The sequence below is a fragment of the Narcine bancroftii genome, chromosome 5, assembly GCF_036971445.1.
Source record: "Narcine bancroftii isolate sNarBan1 chromosome 5, sNarBan1.hap1, whole genome shotgun sequence".
Taxonomy (NCBI): Eukaryota; Metazoa; Chordata; class Chondrichthyes; order Torpediniformes; family Narcinidae; genus Narcine; species Narcine bancroftii.
The window spans coordinates 188,518,279-188,531,942 of record NC_091473.1 but is presented as its reverse complement, the minus strand read 5'-3'; positions in this window follow the sequence as shown (position 1 = coordinate 188,531,942).

Sequence of the window (13,664 nt, the reverse complement as noted above, 5' to 3'; positions counted from 1 at the left end):
GACATCATAGTATACCTAACAGAACCAGAGATATCAATAAAAGAACATAAGAAATTGAAGGAATATAGTGCAAGATCCACGCAAATAAAAGTGAAGTGATGCCAATGAGTAACGTGGATTATACAGAATTTTAAAAAGAATCACCATTTAAATGGCAAGTAGAAGAAATCCAATACCTAGGGATCAGGTTAGATAATAACTTAAGCCACTTGTACAAATTAAATTATCAGCCACTGATAAAGAAATTGCAGGAAGACTTAGAACTTTAGAAAGAATTACTGCTAACATTAAAATGAATATGTTCCCAAGGATACAATACTATTTCAAATACTTATTTCCCTTAACAGAATTTTTTAAAAATGAACTAAAGAGAATAATAAGGAAATTCTTGTGGAAAGGGGGCAAAACCGAGGATAGAGTTAGATAAATTAACAGAGGCATAACCAAGGTGGTTTGCAGTTACCAAACTTTAGAAATTATTGTAGAGCCACACAATTAAGGTATTTATCAGATTTTTACCAGACAAGGGAAAAACCAGTGTGGACTAAGATAGAACTAGATAAAATAGGGGAAAAGGTACCAGAACATATACTTTGTAAGTGGGATGAAAAGCTGGTGCAATATAAAAGCTCACCAGTATTGCATTATTTACTTCATACATGGCAGAAGATCTACTTAGAAAGGAAAAAAAAACAAATTACCAAATACCAAAATTATTATTGACGCAAAATCCACTAATCCCTTTTATAATAGATAATCTTTCCTTTAGAGAATGGGAGAGAAAAGGAATCAAAAGAATAGAAAATTGTTTTTTGGGAAATAATTTATTAACAATTGAACAGGTGAAGTACACATATGGAATAACTCATGGTACAATGTTTGCATATCATCAATTGAAAGCTTATTTAAAGGATAAATTGGGAAACAGATCGAGATTACCTGAAGGAAGCAGCTTTGAATATGTGATTACAGACACAATGATAATTAAAAGATTTATAATGAATATGTACATTAAGCTCCAAGATAAGGAAAATTATGAAATAAACTATAAACCTAAACAGAAGTGGAAAAAGGATTTAAACAAAGATAAATAAAGAAGTATGGGAAAAGTTATGTTCTGGAACTATGAAGAAAACAATAAACACAAGGTTACGCATGATACAGTATAATTGGTTACATAGGGTATACATCACTCCTCAAAAATTAAAAGAATGGGATTCAACATTATCGGATTGATGTTTTCGCTGTAAGAAGGAAATGGGGACAACGGTACATGCAATTTGGGCATGTACGAAAATGAATAAGTTTTGGGAAGAACTAAATCAGATATTAAATAAAATTACAAAAAATAACATACCAAAAAATCCAGAGATCTTTCTTTTAAGTAACACAAGAAGAATTAGGCCTCAAACTGGATGAAGCGCAAAAAGGATTTATTAGGAAAGCCTTAGCAGTAGCAAAAAAATGTATAATGTCAACTTGGAAAATGGAAGAGAGCCTGAGAATACAGCAATGGTACATAGAAATGAATAAATGTATTCCATTGGAAAAAATAACATAATTAAAAAGAATAAAGTCACATTGTTTGAACAAATTTGGGAACCATACATGGATCACAACAGAGGGCTTGCCTAGGACCTCCATCACCTAAAATGAAAATGATAAGACAAAACAACTAGATTCAGTGTGTAACAAATGGATGATGCATTTTTCTTGTTTATTTTCCTTTGTGTGAAGATATTGTTTTATGGTTTTACTGTATTGTATATGTTGAATATTTATGGGTTTTAGAGGGGGGTGGGGAGGGAGGGAGGGAGAAAATGCCACTGTGTAAATTTAATGAGAAATGTTTGTACATATTTTGGTTGATATGGTTCAGTGTGAAAAATAAATTATATAAAAGAGAAGAAATTGTGCTGTAGGCAAGAATAGAAAGTCTGCAGACTTCTATTCTGCAATGTCTTCAGACTTTTGTATTTTTACTATCCGAGTTTTAGAATCGATTTGCCAAACCATGAGTTTACAGAGCTGGCAACCTCAGTTCAAATCCAGCGCCATTTGTAAGGAGCATGCCACCAAAGGAGCCATATCTGGAATCCTATGACAGCACAACATATTCCAAGAATGCAGTCAACTGTTGATCAAGGCTTCATCCAGAACATGCCAGTTTGAGTACAAGAGAATCCTCCGTTAATAGGACTACTCTCACAAAAATACATATTTCATCATACACCTTGATGCAGGCTCGAGCCTGAAGTGTTGGTGATATATCTTCATCTTTGCTACATCAGGTACACTGTTTGACCTGCTGAGTTTCTCCAGCATTGTGGTTTTACTTCAACCACAGTGTCTGATGTTATGAGCCTAGAGGACCCCAAAACCCTGCAAATGGTTACTTAAACAAAATTCGCTTTTAATTTTCTTTAAACATAAAAATAGGATCAAACTTTATTAACTTAACCCCCTTCCAATTCTAAGCACACCAGCATGTAATGTGTACATGTTTGGGAAAGTTCTTTGCTTTAATAGTCCAGTCATTCACTTCTCCAAGTTCACCGGTATCAGGCAATTCTCATACTGTTCACAGAGTTTAACATTTATGAATCTGGTGCTTAAAAGGTAAATGGTTACCACTTCAGAAAGTTCTTATTGGTATCAGAGAGAGATTTGCTGCTTGTTGGACACACACACACAAACTGATTTCCTCCATTCAGCCACTTCAATGTGTTGCCAAACCCCATCATGGGTTTTCCAAATGATAACCTCTTCTTCAAGGTCACCAGAGTTCCTCTCGTTTCCCTTCTTTCAGGAGAAACACTCTAGCCAGCCATTTTCTCTTGGAACAACTACAAGGGTTTTGAACAGGATGAACTCAGAACTCACAGCCCGTCTGCAAAATGGGGTTTTTCAACAAGCCTGCCAGCTCACCGCCTCAAAAGCCACTGAAGAACTGTCTTCTCTCCCTCTCACTCTGAGAAGAATCCTGTTTCCTTTCCTCTCTCTCGTTGTGAAAACCAGAACCTCTCCCAAGGCTCTAACCCCAAACCTTGAAAGATCTTTATCAGCCCTTGAGCCCCAGGACTTCCCCATTTGCACCTGCTTTTGAAATTCCTTCCAAAGGAGTTCCATCGTCTTTTGCAAAACCACTGGTGCCTGAATGTCTCATTTCAGCAAGCTCTTGCATTTTAAATGAGATGTGGTGTAAGTACCTGTGAAGTGACTGACACAAAACCCCCCCAGAATCTCTCTCCCTTAACACTGCATTTTCCTTATTTATGACTACTGTCGCTCCTTTGGTTTAGGTGCTGCCCAATTGCTCAGCAAAAGGAGGCATAGGGCCCTCCTTCCGTCCAATAGCATACAGGTCACCCTTGGGCAAGGTGTAGAACCTGTTTAATCTCCCAATCAGGGTCACGTGAAGCCACGGATTGCAGATGGTGGATGGTTTTTATAGATTCTACAAATTGGAATTTACGGTTGTAAAATTAAAAATGCTGGGCAGATGAGTCTGCTGATCAATGGCCAGGGTTACCCATCCTGGAATGGACCCTGCAACTGGAGAAGGCAATGGGGAAACCACTTCAGTATTTTTCCCCTTGTATAATCATGAACTCAATACGTGCATGTAATGTGTACACACTCATTATGTGCTCAGCTCAAAGATGGAGCCCTCACCAAAGGAGAGCAGAGGAGGGAAACAACTACAATTTGGAAGGTCAGAGATCACAACAGATGAAGAGACATGATCACCCATGCAATGGAATGAAGGATTGTTGCTCCCACTTAACAGCTCATCAGAAAGAAATGGGATCGTAGGTGGAATTTCAGATTCACATCTTGCATGTTCAGAGACTCAAAACTCTATGGGTAACCAACAGCTCTGGTGGGCTCTGGGAGCGGTGGGGGGGGGAAGAAACAAATCTTGGCTTTGCTAGCAATTATACATTCCGAAATAATGTTTTTGACATTATAAAGGTCTTTGTGAATTAATGAAAAAAAATCACGAGCGACAGAAAAGTGACTTGTAATATTTTGTTCGCCTCACTACAGGAAGGATGTGGATGCTGTAGAGAGGGTGCAGAGGAGATTCACGAGGATGCCACCTGGTTTGGAGAGGACGCCTTCGGAGGATAGGTTGAATGAACATTTCTCCTTGGAACGACAGAGGATATGGGGCAATCTGATAAAAGGTGTACAAGATGACGAGAGGCATTGTGTGGATGGTCAGAGACTTTTCCCCAGGGCTGAAATGGCCAGCATGAGGGGACATAATTTTAAGGTGCTTGGGAATAAGTATGGTTGGGGTGGGGGGGGGGGAGGTGAGGGAGAAGAGTTCTTCAGACAGGGCGGTGGGGCTACACTGCCAGCAATGGTGGTGGAGGCAGGAACAACAGGATCTTTTTAAGAAAATATTCAATAATCGGGGCAGCATGGCTAGCGTGGCAGTGCAACGCTGTGGCAGTTCCAGCAACCGGGGTTAAAATCCAACGGTGTAACGAGTTTGCAACATCTCCCGTGACTGAGTGGATTTCCTCCAGGGGCTCCAGTTTCCTCCCACCATTCAAAACGTACGAGGGTTGACCATCAATTGGGCGTAATTAGGCGGCATGTGCTCGTGGGCCAGAAGAGAGAAAGAGAAAACATGGAATTGTGAAAAATGGAGGGCTATGTAGGTAAATTCTTTTTGGGGTTGACCATCAGGTCAGCTCAACACTGTGGGCTGAAGGGCCTGTACTGTGTCATAGATTTCTACTTTCTATGGAACAGAGAACGACTTTATACTTTATGGGCAATTTAGCAACCATGCCCAAAAATACTAAGGAATGTTTCTGATTGAAGTGAGACTCTCAATTTCCAAACAATGATTATACTGTAATGAGCAACAGTCTGAGAATGCACTTGTTTAAAATCAAACCTCCTCCTGTGCTGGCAGCCCACAGAGCAAATCCCTGAAGTCCGATGGACACGAACCCATTAGAGGTAGAATAGTCCCACAGATCAGAGACGCTAGTCAAGTGAAGCTGGAATTACTTCCTCTTGCCTAGAATATGCAAGAAATTCAGACTGAGGTTGCTCATAGCAGTTTAAAGACAATTCTGTTGGCAGAAGAGTCAGGAAAGATTTCAATTTTCATTCTTTTTTTAAAATTTAGACAGACAGCACATCAACAGGCCTTCAGGCCCAGGAGCCTGTGCTGCCCAGATACCGCAATTAACCTACAACCCCTGTATGTTTTGAAGGGTGGGAGAAAACCCACAGACACAGGAAGAACGTACAAACTCCTTATAGACAGCACCAAATTCAAACCCCGATCGCTAGCTCTGCAATAGCACTGTGCTAACTGTTGCCGCTTTCAGGTGGCCAGAATACCCGACTGTAAAGCTGCCTGTTCTACCCCAATGAGGCTGTTGGGTGGCCACCTGAAAGTGGAGAACCCTTCCAGGAGGAGCACTTACCTAACCATCCTCCTGAGGGTATATTTTCCGGCTAGGAGAATCCCCCATTGAACCTGGAAGCAGCAGTGGGACAACGGCCACAGTGCACAGGAGCCGGCATTCACTCAGACGTGGCTCTCCTTCAGCCGGCACGTTCAGGTGACAGAAATTAGTCTTCCAGTACATTATCTGCGTTCAAGCACCTGAAAGCGACTTGTGCCGCCTCGTCACCAACGTCCTGTCCCCCTGCTCCACGGCTTTGATGACACTACATTGTCGAGAGGGCAAGAAGGGCCTCAGGCACTGAAGGCTTCCTGATCGGATCAGAGGTTCGAATCTGGAGCTCGGGCGGCTGATGCTTTGAACAGGAGTCAGTGCGGCTGCAGAAGGCGGTGCGAGCGCTGGAGGGGAATCCATGGTCACTCAGTGACTCTGGAGGGACTCCATTATAATTTAGGCATACAGCACAGTAACAGGGCCTTCTGGGCCCATGATCCCATGCCCAAATACCCCAATTAATCAACATTTTGAAGAGTGAGAGGAAACCTGAGCATCCAGCAGAAACCCACGCAGACACAGGGAGAACATACAAACTCCTTAGACAGCGGTAGATTCAAACCCAGGTCACTGGCAGTGTAACAGCATTGTGCTAACCATGCCACCCATTGGACAAAGAAAAGTCAATGTTAAGAAAGAAAGAAACTTGATGCAGTCACTGGTAGCAAGGGCCAAGGAAGCAGTTATATTAAAGTCAGTGGGGAATTAGATGTATTGTATTCTGAGGGCAGAAAAAAATGAATGCAATTGCCATGTCAGCATGGACTCGTCAGGCCAAATGGCCTTCTCCAATGCTATAACAACTTTTTAAGATTCTTTCCTGTTCCAAGTTTCCCATTTCACTCTATAGGGCAATATCCTCCGAAACAAGGTTAGAATACATGCATAAATTACACAAGATAAAGGAGTCATTGAGCAATGACCCATGGAGCCTGCTCCATCATTAACGTCGATTTCTCCAGTAGACCTCTCCCTGTTGTCCCTCTCTTCCCCCTTCCTCTGTCTGTCTCCTTTGCTCCAGCTCCCCAAACCCTTCCCTCTCCAGTAACCAAGCCATCCCACATCCCACCCCCCCCTTGCTGGTGTGCCCTTCCTCCTTTATCCACCCAGTACCCCTGCCTGTAGGAGTGTGCTCCACTCCTCCCCCCCCACCACACCCCACAATTCAGACACCTATCTACATTTTAGTTATTTTTCAAAGGGCTCAGCTTGAAACGTTGGCTCTGCATCTTTATCTTTGCTATAAAGAGTACAATGTTTGACCTGCTGTGTTTTTTCCAGTAGTGGCATTTTACTTTAATCAGTGTTTGCAGATCTTCACGTTTTAACCTTTGTTCCATCATTGAAGAGAATCACAGCTGATCTGGCCATGGACTCAGATCTACTTATCCATCTCTCTCCAAAATAATCCTCAATTTCCCTACCATGCAAAAATCTATCTGCCCGTGTTTTATATACTTTCAGTGGGGTTGCCTCTATTCATTGGGCAGAGAATTCTGCAGGTTCACAACTGTTTGGGAGAACCAGCTCCTCCTGAATTCTACTCCCCTGATACTCGAGGCTGTGTCCCTTCCTTCTAGTCTCACCTGCCAGTGGAAACAACTTTCCTGCCTTCATCTTATCTATTCTTTTCATAATTTGTTTCCGTAAGATTCCTCACTTCTCAATTACTTCCTTGAAGACTTCCAGCAACACTGTTGAAATGAAACCCTGCTCATTGGAAAACAAATGGTAAAACCCCCTTCATGAGAAAGGATTCTTTATAGGGGACAGGGTGTGAACAGGTGTAGTCGAGGTGACTGGAGTCATCCTTATTGGATGAGGTTATGACAAAATAGGCCAATGCCAACATGGTTTTCTTAAGGGAGAATCTTGCTCAACAAAGCAATTGAAAGGAAGTGACAAACAGGCTACATAAAAGAAATAGTGTGCACTTGGATTTTTCAGGCCTTTGACAAGGTGCCATACATGTCAACTTAAAAACAGGAAGTCCTCATGCAGGACAGTCTGAAGGTAAACTTTGCAGGTTGAGTTGGTGGTGAAAGCAAGTGTAATGCTGACATTAATTTCGAGAGGAATGCAAAAGCAGGGATATGGTGTTGAGGCTAAATAAGACACTGGTGTGACCTCAGAGTATTGTGAGCAGTTTTGGGCTCCTCATTTAAAAGATGTGTTGACGTTGGAGAGGGTTCAAAGGACGTTCACTGGGAATTTTTTAAAAAGTGATCGTATGAGGAGTGTTTGACAGGGCTTAAATTTGTTAGAAATTAGGAGAATGAGGGGGATGTCATTGAAATATTTTGAACAGCGTGGAGAGATGGAGAAAGGTTGTTTCCCACAGTGGGAGAAACTTGGACAGCTTCAGGAATGAAGGGAATCCACTAAGAATGGAGATTCAGAGGAATTTCCTCAGCCCAAGGGTGGTAAATCTTTGGAAATTGTTGCCACAGGTGATCGTGGAGGCCAGGTCATTGGGTGTATTTAAGGCAGAGATTGATAGGTTCTTGATTTAGCCAAGGTGTCAAGGGATTATAGGAACAAGGCCAGCCAGTGGGGCTGTGTGGGAAAATGGAGGTCATGATTGACTGGTGGGGCTGACTCTATGGGCCGAATAGCTTATTTCTGCTCCAGCGATCTAATTTCCTTCCCAATATACAAAGAGGAAGTTTTTCAATTTTTTTTCCCCGGAAGGTGGGTAATCAACTCATGGAAAATTCTCAAAAGTACCCTTTTCAGAGCTCTCTACGCTGCCAGGTTTGATTGAAAATTTAATGCTGGTGTGAAAGTGTATTCACCCAAACGCAAAACTGGGTTTGTCGCAAGGGGATAATAGATTGCCACACCCACAAGTCGAGTGAGCCCTCCTTCCATTACTCCTCTCCCATAATTACAAACACATCTGAAAAATAAAGACAGGATGTCAACTTTTCATTCAGTTTGACAACATGAAACAATTGACAGTTTAACATTTGATTCTTTTATGTTCCAGGATTAAGGTGCAGGTCCTCGCTTCATCCATAGCGACATTCTACTCACAGTCCCACCAACCTTTTGGAGCAGCACCAATGCGGTTATCTGCCTGACTCCACGTCAAAACTTCATTTTGTCAGTATTTTTTATCTGGGTCTGTTGTTGCAAGCTGTTCCTCCCAGATTCTCTACTTACATACATTACAATCATTCGGCATTCTCCCTAACTTACTGTGCGCTACATCATGGAACACAACAGCACAGGATCAAGCCCTCTGGCCCATCTCATCTGTACCAAACTATTATTCTGTCCAGCCCCTGCATCTGGACCATAGTCTTTCCATACCCCTCCCATCCACGTACCTGTCCAAATTTTTCTTGCAAGTCAAAATGGAGCCCACATTCAAACACACTCCACCACTGTGTGAAGTTCCCCCAATGTTCCCTTAAAACATTTCACCCTTAACCAATGTCTTCCAGTTCTCGTCTCACCTAACCCTATATACCTCATAACTTTGTACTTCTCCATCAAAACAGGGCAGCACAATTAGAGTAATGGTTAGCTCAACACAATGACAGCGCCAGCTTCTGGGGTTTGAATCTGGCGCTGTCTGCAAGGAGTTTGTATGTTCTCCCTGTGTCTGCATGGGTTTCCTCCCATCTGACAAAACATAAGGAGGCTATTGGTTAATTCGGGTATTTTGGCAGCATGTGGGCCAGAAAGGTCTGTTACGGTGCTGTATGTCAAGATCTTTAAAAATTAAATCTCCCTTCATTCTCTGATGTTCCAGGGAATAAAGTCCTAACCCAATGGTTCTCAACCTTTTCCTTTCCACTCACAACCCACTTTAAGTAATCCCTCTGCCATCTGTGATTAGTAAGGGTGGGATGTGAGTGGGAAGGATAGGTTGAGAACCACTCCTCTAGACCCAATTGTTATTGAAATATTTTGCTTGAGAAAAATTGTCATCGGACCATTTCCTTTAGTGTGATGAAACCGTGCACATAATGATTCAATTAGATACAATTAAGAGTGGTTTTCAAACTTTTTCTTTCTACTCACATACCACCTGAAGCAATCCCTTACTAATCTGAGCACCAATGGCGTAGGGATTACTTAAAATAGTATGTGAGTAGAAGAAAAAAGGTTGAGAACCACTGTCCTAACCCCTTCAACCTTTCTTTGCAACTCAGATCCAAGTCCTGGCAACATCCTTGAAAAAATTCTCTGCCCTCTTGCGTATCTTGCACTTTTGTCTTATAATTGCACAACTGGCTGTACTGAAGCATGGGTTGGCTTGTCTGCGGCTCACGCAAAACAAAGCTTCTCAATGTATAGTGTGTGTGTGTGTGACAACACTTCTCGGACAGCATGCTGAATCGCCTGAATTACAGACGGAAGTTTCAGACTCTTTAGATTTGGTTTCCCAAAAGTGTCCACACACTGGGTCTCAAATCGTCAATAAAAGCAATCAGATGAAACCAACTGGGATTTTGAGAAAGCAAATCAGTAATCCCACAATCTTAGAAAGGTTGATTAATCTTTTTAGATATAGTGCAGTAACATGGGTTAAACCACCAAATGCTCCATTGACAACCGGGTTATCTAAACCATTTATAGCCCCATGGTTGACGAAGCAGGTGAGGCAGCTAATCAAGAGGAAGGATACAGTAGATATGGGAAGCAGCAAGAGCTGATGCAAAGTATATGGTAGCCAGGAAGGCACTTCAGACTTAGGAGAGCTCGAAGGGGGAAACAAGGCAGCCTTGGCATGCAGAATTAAGAATCCTAAGAGTTTATGCACGTGAAGACTAGAAGGATGAAGGCGGGGGCACTAAAGGAGGCATGAGCCTGGAGGTTGGGGACATCCTAAATGAATACAGTACTTCTGTATTCACAAATAATCTTGATCAGGGTGAGATCAGAACAGGTTTGTGAGCTGGAAGTGTTGGATCTTCTTAAAAACATCGATTGTTAAGTCCCCAGGGCTGGACACAATATATACCAGGTTGCTGTGGGAAGTGAGGGAAGAGTTAGCTGGAGCTGTAGCTATGATCTTTGAGTCCTCTTTGGCCACATGGTAGGTGTTGGGAGGATTGGAGAATGGCAAAATGTAGTCCCGTTGTTTAAAAGGTAAGAGAGAGAATTCTGAGAGTTGTAGACCAGCAAGTCTTGAGTCAGTGGTGTGAAAACTATTGGAGAGGATTTTTAAGGATCTTTGAGCATTTGCAGTACAGTCTACTCAAGGATAGTCAGCATGGTTTTGTAAAGGGAAGGTCGTGCCTCACAAGTCCAATTGAGTTTTTTGAGGAGGTAACAAAGAAAGTTGAGGGTAGGGCAGTACATGTAGTCTATATATCAGTGGTTATCAACCTTTTTCTTTCCACTCACATACCATCTCAAGTTATCCCTTACTAACCAAAGCACCTAATATTTTAGCAAGTCTTTTGACAAGGTCCCCCATGAGAGACTCATTCAGAAAGTCATGAGGCATGGGATCCATGGAACTTTGGCGGTCAAGATTTTTTTAAAAAATAGGCTTGCAGGTAGAAAGCAGAGTGTAGTAGTGGCGGGAAAGTATTCTGCCTGGAGGTTAACTGCCTAGTGGAGAACCGCAGAAATCTGTTCTGGGAACCCTATTCTTTGTGATCTTTATAAACGACCTGGTGGAAGGATGGGTCAGTAAGTTTGCAGATGATACAAAGGTTGGAGGAGTCGTGCATGGAGCCAAAGGTATAGACACGATGCAGAATTGGGTGAAGTGGGCAATGGGAGTTCAATCCGGACAAGAATGAGGTGATGCATTTTGGAAGGACAAAACAGAAGGCTGACCATTAAGTTTGGTGAACAGAAGGACCTTGGGTCCAAATCATTGCATCTCTCAAGGTCACCCCACAGGTTGATCGGATAGTTATGAAGGCCTATGGGATGCTGGGCTTCATTAATAGCTGGATTGAATTCAAGAGTAGAGAGGTCATGTTGCAACACTACAAATCTCTGGTGAGACCAGAGTATTGTATTCAGTTCTAGTCACCTCAATATAGGAAGGATGTGAAACCTCTGGAGAGGTTGCAGAGATTTACCAAGATGTTGCCTGGATTGGAAAATAAGTTTTATGAGGCAAGGTTAGCAGAACTGGGACTTTTCTCTGTGGTTGGAAGAGAAGAGACTAAATAGGTCTACAAGATTATGCAAGGAATAGATAGGGTGGATAGCCAGCACCTGTTTCCCAAGGCAGGATCAGCAAACACCAGAGGACATTTGTACAAAGTGAAGGGAGGCAAATTTAGGAGAGACATCGGGGGTAAGTTTTTTTTAATGCAAGAGTTGTGGATGCCATGAATGTCTTGCCAGGGATGGTGGTGGAGGCTGAAACATTAGGGGCATTTAAGAGATTCTTAGATAGACACATGGATGGAAGAAAAATAAAGGGTTACAGAGTAGGGAGGGTTTAGTACTTTTTTTTTTAAAAGGAATATATTCGTTAGAACAACATCAAGGGCCTCAACTGGTGCTGCAGTGTTCCATATTCCAAAACCCCTGGTATCTTGCACCTATGGATATTAGTAGATGCCAGAATAGTGTATTTGCTGGGTGCTGGAGATTGCATGTTGCGTGATTGGCAAAATAACAACGAGGTGCACCAATTTTGACCTTCTGTACTTTTTAACCTACTTACTTACCACAATTTTTTTGCCAGTTGCTTGAATTCCAGATCACAGGGGCTTTACTGTAAATTTTATTTTACATTTAGACATACAGCATGGTAACAGGCCCTTCTGGCCAACAAGCCCATACAAATACCCCAATAAAAACACAAGAAATAGGAGGAGTAGGCCACCCAGCCTGTCAAGCCTGCTCCGCCATTCAATGAGATCATGGCTGATCAATTAACCTAGAAACTCCCTACGTTTAAGGGTGGGAGGAAACCCACGCAAACATGGGGGAGATAATGCACAAACCAATTATAAAACAGCGGCGCATTCAATCTGGGTCTCTGGTGCTGTAATAGCGTTGTGCTATCTGCCACCCCCACCAAAATCCAAACCATCTCCCAAACAGACCAGGTGGTACAGTGTCAATTTACCAAACTTTGCCTGTTAGATGAACTAGTAACTAGACTAGAAACCAAGTTCTATGGAGGTTTATATCAATTTGCTGCTGAGAGCACTGACCCTTGCCAGGAGAGTTCTGTAGGACAAAAGCAGGGACATCAACTTGTCCATCATAAATGTGTTTTTTCACCATCTGAAACTAGTGTTACACTGGACAACAAATTTTTCAAAAGATTTGCTTCCTGAATTAAAAAAAAAAGGGGATTATGATAGACAACTTCAAGCTGAACACAAAGATAATTTCAAATTTGCTGTATCACACAGAAAGTTGGAGAAACATTAACTTTTATTGAATTTAGCATGTTGAATTGCATGACACTGACACATTGCATTAGTTTAATTGACCTAAAAGGGTTTGGCCGCTGATTTTCATTTCTACTCAGCACCTGATGCCTCTTGTGTCAGTGTCCAACAATGGTTGGCCAGCATTGATGGATTCCACTTGCCCTGATACCACTTATCCATAGACGCAATCCCAGTGAAACCTTTCATCATGTTCGTCACTGACTACACCAAGATCAGTGGAGAAGACACCCAAGTGGGAATGCATGCTTGAAATACTTAAAATATGATGGGGGGGGGGGGGGAGGAAGAAAAGAGAAAAAAAAAATCACAATAGGTTACATCTTAAAAAAAAACAGTACGTGATAGGAAAAGGTTCAGGTGATTTTCGTGATCAGCAGCCCAAAATCCATAAAATGCACCCAAAAATGTTCAGGAAGCAAAATCTTCATTGTCCAGTGTTACAAGAAACAAACTATTACACGAAAAGCAGAGCTTCACCACATCCACACCACAACTCAGTAAGCAGCAGCGTAGGAAAATGTAATTTTTAAAAACTCCATTAAGAAGAATTAGCAACTCGTTTCTACAACTGATCATCCTTGTCGGAATCCAATGCATCCAAATGGCTCTGAACCAGATTCAAGCATCTGCCCAAGTCCCCTCCTTCATGATGAACTTCAGGGGAAATGGGGGAATATTCTATCGACCCCAAATTGAGCACCAGATGGGATAGGATGGTTTCTCCCCACCCCCCAAGTGGAATGCAGCAAGGTCAGCAAGTGGAGAGGAATTCCTGTTCATC